The sequence below is a fragment of the Octodon degus genome, unplaced genomic scaffold, assembly GCF_000260255.1.
Source record: "Octodon degus isolate 3935 unplaced genomic scaffold, OctDeg1.0 scaffold00180, whole genome shotgun sequence".
Lineage (NCBI taxonomy): Eukaryota > Metazoa > Chordata > Mammalia > Rodentia > Octodontidae > Octodon > Octodon degus.
In genome coordinates, this window is record NW_004524756.1 from 320,838 (window position 1) to 333,070 (window position 12,233).

The 12,233-nt window shown below is 37.5% G+C and overlaps 1 pseudogene; it reads left to right on the forward strand.

Annotated features, from left to right (window-relative positions):
* Positions 1-1,653: 1,653 nt before the first annotated feature.
* Positions 1,654-12,233, forward strand: part of LOC101592632 — a 17,859-nt pseudogene continuing 7,279 nt past the window's right edge.

Consider the following 12,233-nt stretch of genomic DNA (forward strand, 5'->3'; position numbering starts at 1 on the left):
CAACCTGCTGTATCAAAATACTACAAAGTGCCAAAACAACAGAAACTTGTTTCTCACCATTCTAGAGATTGGAAAGCCCAAAATTAAGATGCCAGCAGAGTTGGAATTGATGAGGACTCTCTGTCCTTGGGTGGTAGATGATGACCTTCTCATTATCTTCAGGCCTTGTTCTCAAGTTGTGAAAAAGGTAGGAAAAAAAATCTCTCCTTCCCTTCTCTTTTTATAAGGCCACTAACTCTATCTGAGGGCCCTGCCTTCAGAACACAATCTACCCCCATTAGACCTCCCACAATCCCTCTCTCCATTCATCAACACATTGGACACTAGAGCTTTAACATGCTAACTTCGAAGGCACACATTCATTCCATAAAATTCTACCCTTGATATTCAAAATTTATTATATTTCTTGTGTGCAAAATATATTCATTCCATTCTAACAACCTCAGAAAGTCTTAACTCATTCCAAAATCAACTCTAAAATCTAAGTGCAAAGTCTCATCTACATCATCTAAATTAAATATGTGCAAGGCCTGATATATGACCATCCTGAGGCAGAATTTCTATCTAGCTGTGAGCTTGTGAAACCAGAAAAATTATGTACTCCCTAAAAACAAGAGTGTGGTTGTCACATTTTTGGCACTCTTTACAGCAACACCCCACTTCTTTGTATCAAAATCTATCTCAGCCTGTGTTATGTAGAAAACTAGAAAAGGAGATAAGTATAGGCACAAATATAAATGATATATGTAGAAATATAAATTATATAGAGCTAAAAAATTTACTGTATGGAATTGGCTTGTGCAATTATGGATGCAAGGAAATTCTAATATCTGCAATTTGCAAGCTGGAGCCTAGGAAAGCCAATGGTCTTATGCCAAGTGTAAGTCCAAAGGTCTGAGATCCAAGAAAGCTAGTACTGTAAATTCTACTCTTAATCTGAGACAGACAGCAGGAGATCAATGTTCAAGTTCAAAAACAGGCAGAGAGAAAGAACTTTCTTACTCAATTGCTTTATTCTGTTCAGACATTCACAAGATTGAATGAGGCCCCTCCCAACCGTAAAGGGCAATCTACTCTACTTAGTCTACTGACTCATGTTAATCTCATCAAGAAACATCTCCACAGACATCCCCTATGTTGGGAGCCACAAATTCATAATGGCTAGTTTTACATACTTCTCTAAGGAAGGCTTGTGATTATTGGCATCACCCTTTTGAGATTTCCCATTAACTCCTTACGGATGGGCCATCCTCTCCAACCTACTGAGACTAAGACCACTAAGGCTAAGACAAAGACTAAGGTTGTTAAAACTAAAGATTCCCCAGGGCAAGATTCTCATTAACTTAAGATCAATATCACCCTCTGAGTCAAGCAATCATCCTCTTCTCAATCAGCAAATGCTGAGGTTCTGGCTCCCTCATTGCCTTTTGTTTCCGATCAATAATTGGTCAGCCCACATCCCTGCTGTTCATTATTTATCTCTCACTCTTTTTCACTTGCCGTTCACCATAACACCTTGTAGGAGATTGGAGATTCACTGCAGAGGGCCCCAGTAACTGGTGTTCAATGTGGCCTGAACTCATGGAATTATCATCTGCATGGTGGATTTACTAGGAGTTTTTTTGACAACATTAGGATCATATGTTGACAGAGATGTATGGTATAGAGCTAAGGTAAGTACTTTTAATGTAAGTGTATGAATTTTACTGAGGGACAGGAGCACCAAGATGGTGGAGTGGTAAGCAGCAGAGAAAGAACCTCTCTGAGAGTCACTAAGAGTTGCCAACCAGATGCAATGTGAAGAAGATGAGAAAAAGAGAAGTGGACCCAGGAAGGATCTGAAGCAAAACATTGAAGCTCAAAGACAGAGTGAAAAGAGAAACTTCTACAAAGAAGAAGATAGTCAGTGGTGCCTTTTCTCCAAGTCTTACTGTGGTTCAAACCTGTGGACACAGGGTGACTGCTGGTAACCGCAGAGGCCTCTGCAGAGAGATGCAGCAGTGGAGAGGTTCAGTGGAAGTGAAGGAATGTACTAGCTTTCAGTGAGTGCTGAGGGCTCAAGTATCCCATAGAGAAAATGATTGGCCAGGAGCCATCTTGCAGAAAGACCAGCTGAGCTCAGAACTCCGAGTGACTGCTGGTTTCCTCTATTAGCTCCCAACTCGGTTCAGACACACAGAAAGTGCATTGATGGCTGCAGGCCAAATGAGTTTGGTCTCTTCCATAAGGTACAGGCCCACTGAGATTATCCATTACCCTGCCAAAAAGCTACTGCTGGCTTGCTGGGATACCTCAACACAGATCTGGACTGTTTTCACACATTATCTACCAGTGACAACAGAGACAAACATGGAAATGGACTTTCTCTCTCATTTGCTTTTGTGGTAGTGTTGGTTTTGTTTTTGTTTTGAGACTTTTTCTTTTTCTTCATTGCTTAATCTTATTTTTATATGAGTGTGGACTTGGTTTCTAACCTTTTTGTGGTTGTTGTTCTGTGTTTCCTTTTATCGCTTGCTTCTCTCTTTCCTTCAAGTCTTCTGCACCAGTTTCCCAAAATTATCATGATTCCACTTTCTTTTTCCAGCCTTACTTCTAATCTCTTCCTCTTCTTCTATTTCTCTATTCTCTCCCTAACCCCTTTTAAATGTTAACCCCCGAAGGTAAAATTCACATGTTAAGGGCTGATACCCTGCATATAATTTTCTAGTTTATTTTAGCTTTTGTTACATAACAACAAATCTAGTTCGTATGATTAAAAGTAGCAAAATAATGGTTACCTCAGATTGTCATTTTTTATACTGCGGTTTGGTACTATTGTTATTGCTGATGATAACTTACCCAAAAGTGACATGATTGCTCTAAACAGCTGTTCTTCCTGGAATTCCAAGAATGAGACTGACTAAGGGTGACAGAAAATACTACGGCATAGTATAAAAGAACCAGAGTTTGAGTCAAACAGGAAGCAACTCCTCAACCCCAACAAACTGAAGAGGTAGAGTCCTGCAACAGATTGAAAACCCAGACACACCTGAAAGGTACCTTGGACAAACAGCCATTTCCTAAAGGTTCTAAATACTAGCAATAAGGCATCCCACCATAGGCAAACTACAAGCATCACCTAAGTAATTAAACTAAAATATAAATAAAAGAAAAGGAGAAAGGGGAAAAAAGATAATGAAAAGGCACTTAACATGCAATGCAGACATCAAGGTCACAAAGGCAAACCCAGGGGGTAATAAGGTGGTACTATCTGAAGGCACTCAGCTGGCCTCTCTGAAGTGGTAATAGCAAAGCAATTTAATAAGGCTCTAGAAAAATTCAAATCAGATAACTGCGGAGATGATGTCCATAATGAAAGCCATGCTTAGTGACTAGAGAAGATACAGATAAGAAAACTGAAGTACTTAAGAAAATTATGGAAACCATGAATGCTCAGCATAGGAAATAAATGGAATCCATCAGACAGATTTATGCAGATATCCAGGAGAATAAAAATTCCATTGAAAGTATCCACAATAAAATAGGCCATTGTGAGGACAGGATCTCAGATGGGAGGAAGGCTAGCAGCTTGTATCATTAAAAAGAAAAATTTCTTAAAAATAGCAAGGGACCATGAGAAATCAAACCAATAGCTGCTAGATGAGGCAAGTAATAGCTTACAATAGCTTGGAGTCCATGAAAAAGCAGGAGATAGCACAAATGATATTTAAAACACACACACACACACACACACACACACACACACACACTTTCCACAGACATCATGACAGAAAATCATTTTCTTTTCCCTGGTAGGAAAGAAGAGTCTGACATAGAGTTGAGTGAGGCATATAGAGCTCCAATTAGCCATGATCAATAAATCCATAGCCAAGTATATCATAATCAAGATTCCAAAAAAATTATATAAGAATAAAATCTTAAAAGCTGTTAGGTAAAAGAAAAAAATGACCTACAAAGGAAAGCCCATCAGAATCACAGCTGACTTCTCAGCACAAATTCTCAAATCAAGGAGAGCTGGGAGTAAAGTATTTCAAGCTCTAAAGGAAAACAACATTCAACCCAGATTGATTTAGCCTACAAAATTAGCTTTTAAAACTGATGGAGAAATAAAATACTTCCATGACAAAGAAATCTGAGGAAAATTATGACCACAAAACCAGGATTCTTAAATGTTTTGAAGGACAGTCTAGAAAGAGATATCAAAGAATAGGGTTCCATGAACCACAAAAGAAGAAATCCATCTGGCAAGGCAAATAATTAAACAGAAATAGGGAAAAAGGCGGATGAAAAAAAAAAAAAGGAAAATAACATGACAATAAAAAGTCAATACATATGTTATTACCATCAATGTTAATGGTCCTAGTTTACCACTCAAAAGACACAGACTGGCAGGATGGATCAAGAAGCAAGATCCAACAATATGCTACACACAAGAAACACATTTAATTCAAAAAGAAATTCATAAATTGAAAGTCAAAGCATGGAAAACAATATACGATGCAACACAAACACAGAAAAATGAAGAGGTATCTATTCTATTTGCAGACAAAGTGAATTCCAAGCCAAGACTGATTAAGTGAGAAAAAGAAGTTGATTTCTTTTGTAAAGGGAACAATCCAAGAGGAAGAGATAACAATCATAAATATATATGCAACAAATATCAGTGCACACAACTATATAAAACAAATACAACAGATATGAGAAATTAAATAAACACCAGTACAATTGTATTGGATGATTTAAATACCCCATTATCACAAAAAATAAAAAATCAACTAGATGAAAAATCAACAATGAAATATTATAACTAAATCAAACTTTTGAACAAATGGATTTAGTAGATGTCTGCAGAGTATACTACCCTACAACATCAGAATACATATTTTACTCAGCAGTAAAAAGGATGTTCTCCAAAACAGATCACCTACTAGGTCATAGAACATGGTTAAGTAAATGCAAAGGAATTGAAATTATTCCATGAATATTATCAGATGATAGTGCAATAAAATTGGAAATCAATGGGAAATTAAAGAAAAAATTATACAGTTTCTACAATTGAATAATAATGGCAATACAGCCATTATTATTTATGGGGCACAATGAAAACAGTCTCAAAAGAGAAATTTATAGCAGTAAATACCCAAATCAAGAAAACAGAGGGGGCTGGTGAGATGGCTCAGTGGTCTAAAGCACCTACTTAGAACAAGTTTAGCAGAGCACAGGGACCGCGGTTCAATCCCCCAGCACCACATGCCAGCCAGCCCCGCCCCCTGGTGGGCTGAGCTGGCCACACACACACACACACACAAATAAATTAAAAAATTTTAAAAAAAGAAAAGAAAACAGAGGAAGCATAAATACATAATTTAATAGTGAACCTTAAACTTCTAGAAAAAGAAGAGCAGGCTAAACCAAAAGCTCATAAGAGGGAGAAACTTATAAAAAAAAGACAGAACAGAAATTAATCCATTGGAGACTAAAAATACAATATGAAGGATTAATGCATTAAAGAGTTCATTTTTGAAAGAATGAATAAAATAAAATCATATCCAATCTTATCAAAAAAGGAAAGAAAAGACTCAAATTGATGCAATTAGGAATGAAAAGGATGAAATAACAATGAACCCAGCAGAAATTCAGAAGATCATTTATACTTACTTTGGGAACTTGTATTCTAATAAGATGGAAAAATTCAAGGGCCAGCCAAATAGCTCAGCAGACTAAAGCACATGCAAGCAGGTGCAGGGGCTAGGAGTTCAATCCCTGGGCCTGCCATGCCAGCCCCACCCCACCCCCACATGCACTGAGACAGCAATTGAGACAGAGTGTGGTGGCACACACCTGTAATCTCAGCTCTTGGGAGGCTATAAACAGGTGGATCACTATGAATCTGATCTAGTAGTGAGACCCTGAATGCCCTGTATACCCTTCCCTAAAACACAAAAAAGAAAAGAAAATGCAGAAGAAATGGACAGATTCCTAGATATGTATGAATTATCAAAGCTAAATCAAGAAGTTATAAAAATTCTAAGTAAACTAATATCATCAATAAAATTGAAGATGTAATTAAAAACATACCAACAAGGAAAATCCCAGGCCCTGGTGAATTTGTTGCTGAATTCCACATGAAATTTAGAAAAGACATAGTAACACTACTTCGCAATCCCTTTAACGAAATTAAAGGGAAAGCAATACTCCCATTCCTAGAAGAAAACATTATCTTGATACCAAAACAGAAGAAGGACCCAATTAAGAAAGAGAACTAAAGGCCAATCTCTCTAATAAACATAGATGTAAAAATCCTCAATAAGACACTAGAAAACAGAATGCAGCAAATCATCCTAAAGATTGCACACCATGAACAAGTGAGATTCATCTGAGGATTGCATGGATAGTTCACATATGCAAATCAATAAATGTAACACACCCTATTAACTAAGCCAAAGACAAAAACCATATGATAGTTTGAATAGATGCAGAAAATGCTTTTGAAAAAAGTCTAGCACCCATTCATAATAAAACATTTTACAGTAAATTGGAATAGATGTTTTTTTATCTCAATCTGATAAAAGCCATCTATGACAAACCAACAACCAACATTATACTAAATGAACAAAACCTGAAAGTTTTCACTCTAAAATCAGGAACAACACAAGGATGGGTACTTTTCCACTCTATTCAATATAGTCCTAAAAACTCTAACAAGAGCAGTTAAACAAGAGAAAGAAATAAAAAGAATAATAGGAAGAAGTTAAATTATCATGATACATTACATAGGAGAGGACATGATACATTACATAGGAGACCCCAAAATGCCACTAAAAAGCTGCTAAACTTAATAAGCAAATTCAGTAGTATAGCTGAATACAAAATCAACACTCAAAAATCAGTAGCCTTCTTGTACACGAATAACAAATTCACTGAGGGCCAAATTAGAGAAACAACATCTTTCACAACAGCATCCAAAAAATGAAATACCTAGGAATCAAACTAATAAAGGATGTAGGGTCAACCAAATAGCTTAGCAGAATAAAATGCCTGCAAGCAGGCACAGGGGCTGGGGATTCAATCTGTATTGAATGGCACGCCCCATCCCCAGGGTGTGCCGAGAAGACAATTGAGACTGGGTGTGGTGGCACTTATCTATAATCCCAGCTCTTGGGAGGCTGTAAACAGGTGGATCACTACAAGTCTAATCTAGTAGTGAGACCCTGAACACCCTGTAGATCCTTCTCCTCCCCCCCAAAAAGAGATGTAAATGACCTGTACATTGACAACTACAGTACTCTGAAAAAGGAGATTGAAGAAGGTATCTGAAGATGGAAAGATATCCCTTGATCTAGGTTAGGAAGAACCAATATAGTGAAAATGGCTATACTTCCAAAACTGTTATACAGATTTAATACAATTCAAATGGAAATTCCAATAGCATATCTCACAGAATCAATGAAAACAATCTTATAATTCATATGGAACCAGAAGAGATCTCAAATAGTAAAGGCAATTTTGGACAACAAAGACGAGTTAATAGCATCACAATCCCTGACTTGAAATTATATTATAGAGCTATTTCCACAAAAACAGCATGGTGGGACTAGAAAAACAGCTCAGTGGTCTAAGCGCCTGTGTGGCAAGTGGAAGGATCTGAGTTTGATCCCCAGTACCACATGCTGTGCCAGCCCCAGAACCGTGGGTGTGCTATAATGGCCCCAAAACCAGGCACGATGGTGCACACCTGTAATCCCAGCACTGGGAGGCTGAGACAGGAGGATCACTATAAGTCTGAACTGCATAGCAAGACCCTGTATCAAATAGATAAATAGATAAGAAAACTGCATTAAAAAATAAACAGCATGGCACTGGCAAAAAAGAAAGAAAAAAAAAAAAAAGAAACTGATCTGGAAGTGAACAGAACATTAGAAGATGCAGAAACAACTCCAGACCCACCCACCCACCTTATGTTTAACACAAGTGCCTCTTTAATAACGTGCTAGAAAAACTGGTTTTGTGCATGCTGAAGATGAAAAATGGACCCATATCTTTTACCATGCAGTAAACTAAATTCAAAATGGATCAAATATCTAAATATTAAAACATAAACATTAAATCTGCTGGAAGATAGAATGGGTAAAATTCTTGAAGACATTGGTACAGGCAAAGACTTCATGAATAAAATCCTGATTGCACAGGAACTGTCCCAAAGAGTCAACACCTGGGATCTCATCTCACTCAAAAGCTTCTGTACAGAGAGAGACACCACACAGAGTGAAAAGACTACCTACAATGTGGGAAGATGTTTGCCAGCTTTTTGTCAAATGATTACTATGGAGAGTATGTAAAGAATGCAAAAAAGGCAGCTCTCCCAATTTAGAAAGAGACCTTTAGAGTTGTCTTTCAAATAACTAGAAAGCAATGGTTTAGTGCTAAGCAATGCTTCCTTCTTAAAGATGATTTGACACAAAGGGGAATATTGATTAGGATGCTACTTCACAACTAGAATTATATGGTAAGAAATAGGAAAAATGGTCAAAACTACCTTTGTTCAGGATTTCTTTGCACTAAATAAATAATCCTTTCTTGTATTCAAGTATAAATGTGAGCCACAGGAAAACCAGACAACTCTGGCCCTTAAGGCATCCACTGTCACTGAGCCTGAGCCTACTCTTCCTTGACCTCTGGAACTTGAAGGCAAGGTTTTCAAGACAACCTTAATCAAAGTCTCACCTGCTATTACTTAGTCTGAGGCTTCTTCTACTTGCCCTTCAAGTCTTGAGCATGGAATTTTTAGGCCAGCTATAACTGAAGCCTCCACAGGGCTGTACCTATCCTTAGCTGATTTTGTGCAAGATGCTCAAGAACAGTATCTTTTACAGAGAGTAAATGGAGAGTTTTAGATCTACCCTGGTTTATGTGTCCTTTTCTCTGTGACTGAAAACAGATTAAGGCAAGAACTAGGAGAGTTTTCAGACGATACTGGTAAGTACAGTGAGGTCTTTAGAGGACTTGCTGAGATCAATAAACTAGATTAGAGAAATGTAATACTACCCTTAGATCAAATTTTAATTTCGTGTGTGTGTGTGTGTGTGTGTGTGTGTGTGTGTGTGTATTTAGGACAGGATGTACAGGATGTACAGGGTCTCACTGCGTAGATCAGACTCATAGTGATCCTCCTGTTTACAGTCTCCCATGTGCTGGGATTATAGGCATGCCACCACATCCAGTCTCAATCACTGTCTCAGGGCACCCCAGGGAAGGGCCAGCATGGCAGGCCTTGGGATCGAAATCCTGGCCCCTGCCCCTGCTTGCAGGTGCTTTAAACCACTGAGCTATTTGGCTGGCCCTTCAAATTTTAATTTCTATTGAGAGATAATGAGCACATACTTTAGTCTGTGAGTTTCTTAAGAGTATTACAGGTACACAGGGATGCATATTTTTAGAGTGGTTTTAAATAGACCCTAGCATCATCTGCTATAGAAGTGACTAGATAGAGAATCCAACACGTCATGAAGACCTCTTTGTCCTAGGGATAAGATTTCTTCTGGATTATTATCTACCTTTAACTATCCCCAGAGGCAATAGATCTCTTTTGCAGATGGGATTTTAGAACCTTTGACTCAGACTTATATATTAGAAAGTAAGACCTAAATAATATTCTTGGAATACTTTCATTTTCTAATTCTCCTGCAAAAGGTTAAAAAGCAGTCAATGCCCTTTGATTATTGGTTTTATTTTCTGTTTGACAACAGAAAATGGAATCAATCATAATTTTTGTCTCTGGAGGTATCTTTTGCTAAGAATTAAAGATCCACCTTTTGAAAGCTTTGGATCTTGTTTTTCTGTACCTGAGATGATTAGGATATAATTCTTGTACCATACTTGGAGTCACTCTTCTGTCCCTTCTCCACTGCTCTGTCCCTCATAAATAGCACAGTTCACAAGTGTTTGGTCCAAGGCAATTAACTCCTCCACAGCTGCTGTATTTCATGACCAAGTTTCCAGAACGCTGAGATTTCCCCCCATGGGACCCTTCCAGAGTCAAGCTGAGTTTCACTTATCTCTGGGTCATATTCTAAAAAATGGTCTAGATTTAATCGTGAAACTCTCAAATAATAAATGTAAAAGTTTTAGTCCCAGTTTATCTGTCTTGGAGATTAATTCCTTGTACTTATTTCTCCCTGTCAAGAATAATGCTGGCTGGTTCTTATAGCACAAGGTAAATTGTCTGATTTTTACAATACATTTCTAGGAAACCTTGTGAGTTTAATAGTTTACATTGGTTTATAAATAAATGTCATCAAAATAAAAAAATATTCTTCCACCCAAGTTGCCAACTGCTCAAAATGATGTCAAAATTGTTTTTATGGATGTAACATATTTGTTCATTGTATACAAGGATTTGAGACTCTTTCATTGGTCAAAATAGTGTGCTAATTGTTTTGCTCTGCTTCTCATATGTCATTAAAATTGTTAAGATAGTTAATACAGACAGAGTAGATGTTGAACAAGACTCCTCTTGGTGAATAAAGCTGCCCAGAAAAATATTATTGCAGCCTTTGTTCACTAAGAAGGCCCCAGAGGTTTCTATAACCTTACAGAACATATACCAATGAACCTTGTTAAATATATTAGTATAATATGTTTACATTGGTCATCATCAAAACGTTAATTTTTCTATAAATTAAACAATAAGGGTTTCCTCATTAAAAGATGTTCTTGGTACAAAACTAAATTTTAAAACACTTTCCATTTAATTAAGACAACTCATTATTGTGAATCTCATGGTGTATTAAATGCATCCATGCCTTCCAGATGTACAGATCTTCTGAAATATAAAACTGGAATTGTTTATAGTGATAAGATTCATCTTTTAGATTCAGATATCTGCCTTTCTTTTGTACTCCAGCTACTTATAATAATAGGTATATGTCAAACTAATATGAAACCACCTGTAAAAAAAAAAAAGCTATGGTATCTTTGTTATACATGTTAATACACTTAGAGATGCTTAAATATTAAACAGTCCAGACAATGTTACAAATTTCTTCAATGGCATTCCATTAAAGAACAACAAATTAGGTGAAAACATTTTATGTACTAGATAAAGATGCTTGACCTAAAAGGTTATTGCATACCAAAATGGAGATTTGGGTGTGTTACAAAAATAATTTCATCATGTTTGTCATAGAATATTGTGTATGGTTTTGATCTCAAGTTTTTTTTTTTATAAATTATAACTGTTGTCTGTTAGCATTCTACAAGGATTCAACTAAGACAACAATGGTTAAAGAGTAACAGTCTTCTGGCTATACCTTATATTTCAACATGCTCGCTATGCAGATAAAATTATAATAATTAAGCTCATTGTTCCCACTATAATACTAGTGTTATAAGAACTGCTCTTTGGAAGTCACCAGGGCTATAGTAACTGGAGTCTGTTCTTGGACCTGAGCCTCCCGGCCAGGCTCCTCAATATCCTTAACGTTTGGGGCTACCAAGCACAATCTGGTTGGTGCTTCAGCTGTTAGGAACAGCTGACATTTCAGTAGAACCATGGAGGAGCTGTTCACAACCTGGTCTCAGCCCTGAAGGAGAGATCGGAGCAGGCCTGAGGCGGGTTTGCTGAGACAGGGAACCACTCTCAAAGTCTGTCCTGCCCTCTGAAAGGTCAGGCCCAGAAAAGAAGAGGAAGGAAATGGAGGTCATGTAGGGGCCACCACCCTTGAGAGACTGGGTACTGCCTAAATGAGGACTCTGCTTCTAGTTTAGAAGAACCAACAAGCACTATAGATACAGTCACAATAACAGTAAAGAAAGATCACAGTGACTCTCATGACCAAATGTTAGTGGCCAAGTGCAGGCTGACCTCAAACCTAAATAATAACGTCTGAGGGAAGAGACTTATGTGGCAGGAGTCTGACTTTGCTGTTGACAACCTGATGACCAGAACTCTTCACAGAGAAGGAGGAGGAGAAGAGTAAAGTGCATGGTGGTAGATGTTCCACAGGATGTCTCCAACAAATGGACAATGACCCAGCTGCCTGAGGATTGTAGAGATCAGGACATGGACAATGGTAGACCTTACCAGTATCAAGAATTTAGCAAAAACAAAATGAAGAAAAGGAAGTTGAAAATGATGAGACAAGGAGCAGAGATGCAAAATGAAGGTATAGTTTTAGAAAGTGAGGAAATGAACCAGACCAATAAAGACAAGATGGATTATGAAGAGCAAAAGG